Raw genomic sequence first — 6,598 nt, 5'->3', positions numbered from 1 at the left:
TACAGATCAAGCTGTTTATCCCCAATTATTTCTACAGCAATTCCAAGAGGAGGATACGTAGCCGAAAACAAATATATTTAAAACACCCGCTTGTGGTACCACATTTTGTCCTGGTGTCTTGAATATTTGAAATATAGCGCCCCAGTATCCCAATGGGGTCTAATAAAATGTGATGTCATATTCGAGTTCCGTGAACTCTGAGAACCTATTCTTAGACTCCCAGGCATGTTTTATTCCACTTGGTAGATGGTTACGCCATATAAATAAAGACATTCCCGGGCTACGCTGAGTCCACCTGCTAAATTTGGTCCTGCTAGTTCCAAAACTATGCAAGAAATTTGCGGACGAACAAGCATTCATAAACACACAGTATGAATTAATATATGGTTGTTTGTTTGTTTTATTTTTTTGTTGAATTTCACGTAAAACTACTCGAAGGCTCTCTGCGTTAGCCGTTCCTAATCTATATATATATTCATCCCTAATTTTAAACCGATAGACTAGAGGGAAGTCAGCTAGTCAACATTATCCACAGCCAATTCTTAGGCTATTATTTTCCAAAATAGTGGGATTGGCAGTCTCATTCTAATGTCCCCACGGTTGAAAGGGCGAGTATATTTAGTGACGGACTTCAATCCTGTGACCCGCACATTGCGAATTAAGCCTCCTAACCACCAGGCTGAATTAATATTGGATTTCTTCTGTGATTTAGAAACTTAAGAATTTCAGTGAAGTATTTTTCGCGACGCATGAAACGCGATATAAGACTTTCTGCCACTATTTTTAGACCTTCACTATTTCTCATTTTGTTTCTTTTTCCCGTTGGATTTCCTTTCTTTCTTTGATAAAGCAGGGGAAAAAAAGAAATATCGAACAAAATAATTTGTTTTGGTGGAGAGGCATTACCTGAAGTAGAGCAAATAAAGTCATTAATCATTTAATCTTTATTCACAAGCCTCAAATGTTTAATAAAATTAAAACGTTCGAATTCAGAACATTTCTCGAAACTACAAATTACTGTCACCGTCCAGTTTTTGGGAGGTAATGACTTCTAATACAATAGACAAGAAATGAAATAAGTAAAAAAACTTTAAAAAAAGGTTGCTAAAGACGCCCTATGTGTGATAAATAATGCTGTCCACTGACGTTGACATTCCATTCCACATAAAATTCAGGCCTTAAAAAACACCAGAAAAGTTACAGTATACTGCTAGATAGAGAAACTGAGTATACTATCCTGCATTTACCTATACATATGTTTCCAACCGTCTCTAATGTTAAAGAAGGAAGTAAGAAGTGTAGGCTTTAAGCAATTTACTTTACAACTTTGTACGTTAAAACAAAGCCAAACAGCTTCAATAATATACCTAAAGCGCGCACTCAAGATAATTACGGAAGTAACAACAAAATAGCTTAGAAAGTACACTAAAGACTACACAATCAAGGTTAATTACAGAAGTAACAATAGAATAAAAATAATGATTAATCACTGAAAAAAAAAGAGACAAAACAGCTAAAAGTGATCTGATTTTAATGATGTTGTTTAAATCGTTTAACCATAATGTCGCCTACTGTAGCATAAAATAAAGTCATTTAAATTGTCAAAAGCGAATAAATAAAACTTACACTGAAACAGCTACTTAGCGTATTTTAAGCTATTTTTTTAATGTTCCGTATATTGTAATGATCTAAGCTTAACAAGTCGTCTGTGTATATTTACTGTGGCCAAATAGTGGGATTTGACCATCTCTCTTATAAATCACTTATGGCCCCACAGCGCAAGGCGCGTTTATTATTATTGTTATTGTTGTGGCAAGAGGTCGTGAACAGAGAATCCTCAAATTCACAGACCAGGTAGGCTAACTAATTGACCATGCCCGGCCAACTCTTGTATGCTTAAAATGTTAAATGCCGCATTAGAAAATCGAATCGGATCTGAGAATTATTATAGGTAGATGTTCCACAAGAATATAACAGTATGGACTATTGACAGTTTATATACAAACACACACACACATATATATATATACACATATAGAGAGAGACAGTTGAGTACGTTTTTATTGAAAATGATTACTATGAATATGCAAATCAGCAACTACGGTGACAACCACAGTCGATATAAAATTGCGATGGTATAGCATGTTTCACAACTACATTGCTTGGAGTGTCGTAGGTAGTGTGATGCCACCAAAATGTGATCATTTTTGAGAAAGATGGGTAACATCTTTACCGACACGCACAATATTTATACACTCAGATTATAATATTATTATATCTGTTCAGATCAGGGATTTAGAATTTGCAAAATCGAGTTATCCCTTGAACTTAATGACATTGGAAAAACAAATGGATATGAATCAACTTCGGGCACCAGAACCATTAAAAACAAACCTGCAACAAGTCTACCCCAGCCATGGTAGGTAATAAAAATGCAGTGACTTGTAATAGGTAAGAATGCAAGAACACAAAGTTCAGTAGCAAAAGCCGTCTACATGTTAATAAGATATGAAGCAACACAATCAAGAAGAATGTCAGTCTGAAAAAGCGTGAAACACGTCAAGTGTTCATAAGTTGTTTCCTCGAGATACCCGCTCAACCGTTACATGCCTCAAGCAACTGGAAAGTGTTTGTTTGGTTGTAGTTAAACACAAAGCTACACAATGGGCTATCTGTGCTCTGCCATCACGGGTATCGAAACCCGGTTTCTAGCGTTATAAGTCCGCAGACCGCTGTGCCACTGGTGGGGGGGCTGTTTGCTTGTAGTTAAGCACAAAGCTCCGTAATGAGCTATCTGTGCTCTGCCCACCACGGGTATCGAAGCCCTGTTTCTAGCGTTATAAATCCGCAAACAAACATACCGCTGTGCCACTGGGAGGTGCTGGAGGATGAAAGACATGTCGGTTAAGTTGCCAGACGCAGCGTCTATGGATTTCTGTGCAATCAGAATGTTGAAGCGACACTAGATATAAAAGGTGGGAAACGTTGCTAATTATTTGCGAAAATAATTTTGAAGAAGCATTGTGCGGTAACTGATTACAGATTTTATCTCCAGTTATTACTGCCGTTATATGTTCTTTGTAGCCACCGAAATCTCAACCAATTTTTTTGTTCTCTGTCAAACCAGAACTTTGTTGTGAAATTATTATTATTTTTGATGAAGTACTCTAAAACACAAAAAGACAAATAGCCTATTTGGTTGAGATTTCGGTGGCTACAAAGAACATATAACGGCAGTAATAACTGGAGATAAAATCTGTAATCATAGACAAATAGCCTATTTGGTTGAGATTTCAGTGGCTACAAAGAACATATAACGGCAGTAATAACTGGAGATAAAATCTGTAATCAGAGACAAATAGCCTATTTGATTGATTCGGTAGAAGACTTCTCACAATACAATACATAGACTTTAATAGAGAAAGAGTATTTATAAGATTAGTATTATGAAATATATTATTACAGAAAATTGTAGATGTGACGTTCCGGATTCATGTTGGAAGTATATCAAACATATAAAGTTTGATAACAATTAAATTAATAAGATAGACTACAGCCTTCGTTTCCGGAACCCCTCAGTGGCACGGCGGTATGTCTGCAGACTTACAACGCTAGAAACCAGGTTTCGATACCCGTGGTGGGCAGAGCACCAGATAGCCCATTGTGTAGCTTTGTGCTTAACTTCAAATAAATAAACAAACAAATCGTTTCCGGATGTTAAAACTGTAGTTATATCTTCAGGTAAAATTAACTGAAACAATGCTTGTCACCATTCTCTCGTCAAGTACATGCTCGCCCTTTCAGCCGTGGGGGCGTTATAATGTGACGGTCAATCCCACTATTCGTTGGTAAAAGAGTAGTCCAAGAGTTGGCGGTGGGTGGTGATAACTAGCTGCCTTCCCTCTAGTCTTACACTGCTAAATTAGGGACGGCTAGCGCAGATAACCCTCGTGTAGCTTTGCGCGAAATTCAAAAAAAAAACTCGTCAAGTAGCTTAAGTCCAAAGTTAATGCATGTACAACTTTGGATTTCCACTTAGGATGTTATTATTTATTTTTATCATTCAGACTTCATCTACAATCAGTTCCCGAAACAAAACATTTATTAACATCAACGTTTCAATGTCTTATCTTCATCAGGATTATTTTACTCCTATTCTATAACACATGATAAACTTCAGCTTTATATTATTTCATCTGAGAAGAATGTGCTTCGTATATTTTAGTTATCATTACAAAGCTTAAAAACAAATGTTCTTAACATTTCACTTGTATCTGAAGCAAGTTAACAGAAATGTGAATTGAACAGAAGATTAATTTAGCCATAATTGGCTAATATGTTTTTATTCGGACGTTGGCTAGCCAGAATCATAAAGTTCTTGAATTATTCAAAAACTACCAAATACCAAAACTACTGAAAACAGATCTTATCAAATAACAAATACACTCACCATGTTATCAAATAACAAAGACACTCACCATGTTATCAAATAACAAGCACACTCACCATGTTATCAAATAACAAAGACACTCACCATGTTATCAAATAACAGACACTCACCATGTTATCAGATAACAATGACACTCACCATGTTATCAGATAACAATGACATTCACCAGGTTATCAGATAAAAGAAACACTCACTGTGTTACCAAATATCAGACACTCACCGTGTTATCAGATAACAATAACACTCACCATGTTATCAAATAACGGACACTCACCATATTATCAGATAACAATGACACTCTCCAGGTTACCAGATAAAAGAAACACTCACTGTTATCAAATATCAGGCACTTACCGTGTTATCAGATAACAATAACACTCACCATGTTATCAAATAACAGACACTCACCATGTTATCAGATAACAATAAAACCCACCATGTTATCAGATAACAATAAAACTCACCATGTTATCAGATAACAATGAAACTCACTATGTTACCCTTAGCTATTCATACGTCATCAGTGCACTACTCTCTGAACTGCACGTACACACACACTTTTATATCTATTGTGTACGTATTCAATCTCTTTGCGTGTGGACATTAATTAGAACCCCTCCTTAAAGCTCTTCAACTAACTATGTTATAAATTAACGATCCTATTTTGGGGGTTTCTGAAAGGAGTTAATGGGCCTATCGATCCAGAACGTGCATTAGCTCTTTGCATAACTTCCGTTAAAAACCTCTTTAGAGAGGATGGTTAAGATAATACACCTACATTATCATCTGTGACGAGACTTTAAACATTTATCTGTTACCAAATATGGATATTAAAGCGGATAAGATATCTCGCGTTCTTTGAATAGAAAAATGGAACTTAACTATTGTCGGACTTCCCTTTGTAGAGTAAACAAATCAAAACATGATCTACTTACAGCGAACATTATTACTCTCTTCATTTACATAACCATTTCTCACAATTCTAGGACTCTTTTAAGTTACATAACTACGTACGTGTTTCTCATAATACTAAGCGTCTCTTCATCTATACAACTGCATATGTGTTTCTTATAGTCCTGAGACTATAATACAAATTTTGTTTGACCAATAAGTTTGATTAAATTACTTTACATATTTTTGTTTATTTATGTCTGCAACATCATCATCATCATCATCTAAACAACGTATAAAAAGTAAATATTTTATTTATGTTTTCGTGTTATAGTACATTACGTTAATGAAGTGATCACTCGATAATTGTCACTTTGATAATATGATACAGAATTATAATAAATTCACTTCATCTACATAACTGCATACGTGTTTCTCATAACTCTAGAAGTCTCTTCTCCTATATAACTGCATACGTATTCTTCATAATCCCAGGATTCTCTTCATCGGTTTAAGTGTATATGTGTTCCTCATAATCCCAGGTGTAATAAGAAAGATGTGTTAAGACTAACGTTGAATATCACACGTTACGTAATAAGAAAAATGTGTTAAGACTAACGTTGAATAACACACGTTAAGTAATATGTTGTGGAAAGATAGGTTAAGGCTAACGTTGAATTATTAATAAATCTAAGTTATAAACAATGTCTTTTGCAAATTCTACTGGGGGTATTAATAAATCTAAGTTATAAACAATGACTTTTCCAAATTCTACTGGGGGTATTAGTCAATTTAAGATATATACAATAACTTTTGAAAATTCTACTGGGGAGAGGTATTAGTCAGTCAGAAATAAAATACTGTTTTTCTTAAATGGCTTAGCTCATCCCAACATTCAACATGTTATATAATAAGAAATATGTGTTAAGACTAATGTTAAATATTACACGTTACGTAATAAGAAAAATGTGTGAAGACTAACGTTGAATATCACACGTTGCATAATATGTTGTGGAAAGATGTGTTAAGACTAACGTTGAATATCACACGTTACGTAATAAGAAAAATGTGTTAAGGCTAACGTTGAATATCACATATTACCCCAGTAGAATTTGCAAAAGACATTGTTTATAACTTAGATTTATTAATACCCCAGTAGAATTTGCAAAAGACATTGTTTATAACTTAGATTTATTAATACCCCAGTAGAATTTGCAAAATACATTGTTTATAACTTAGATTTATTAATACCCCAGT

The sequence above is a fragment of the Limulus polyphemus genome, unplaced genomic scaffold, assembly GCF_000517525.1.
Source record: "Limulus polyphemus unplaced genomic scaffold, Limulus_polyphemus-2.1.2 Scaffold737, whole genome shotgun sequence".
Classification (NCBI taxonomy): Eukaryota; Metazoa; Arthropoda; class Merostomata; order Xiphosura; family Limulidae; genus Limulus; species Limulus polyphemus.
Note: the sequence above shows the minus strand (reverse complement) of the source record.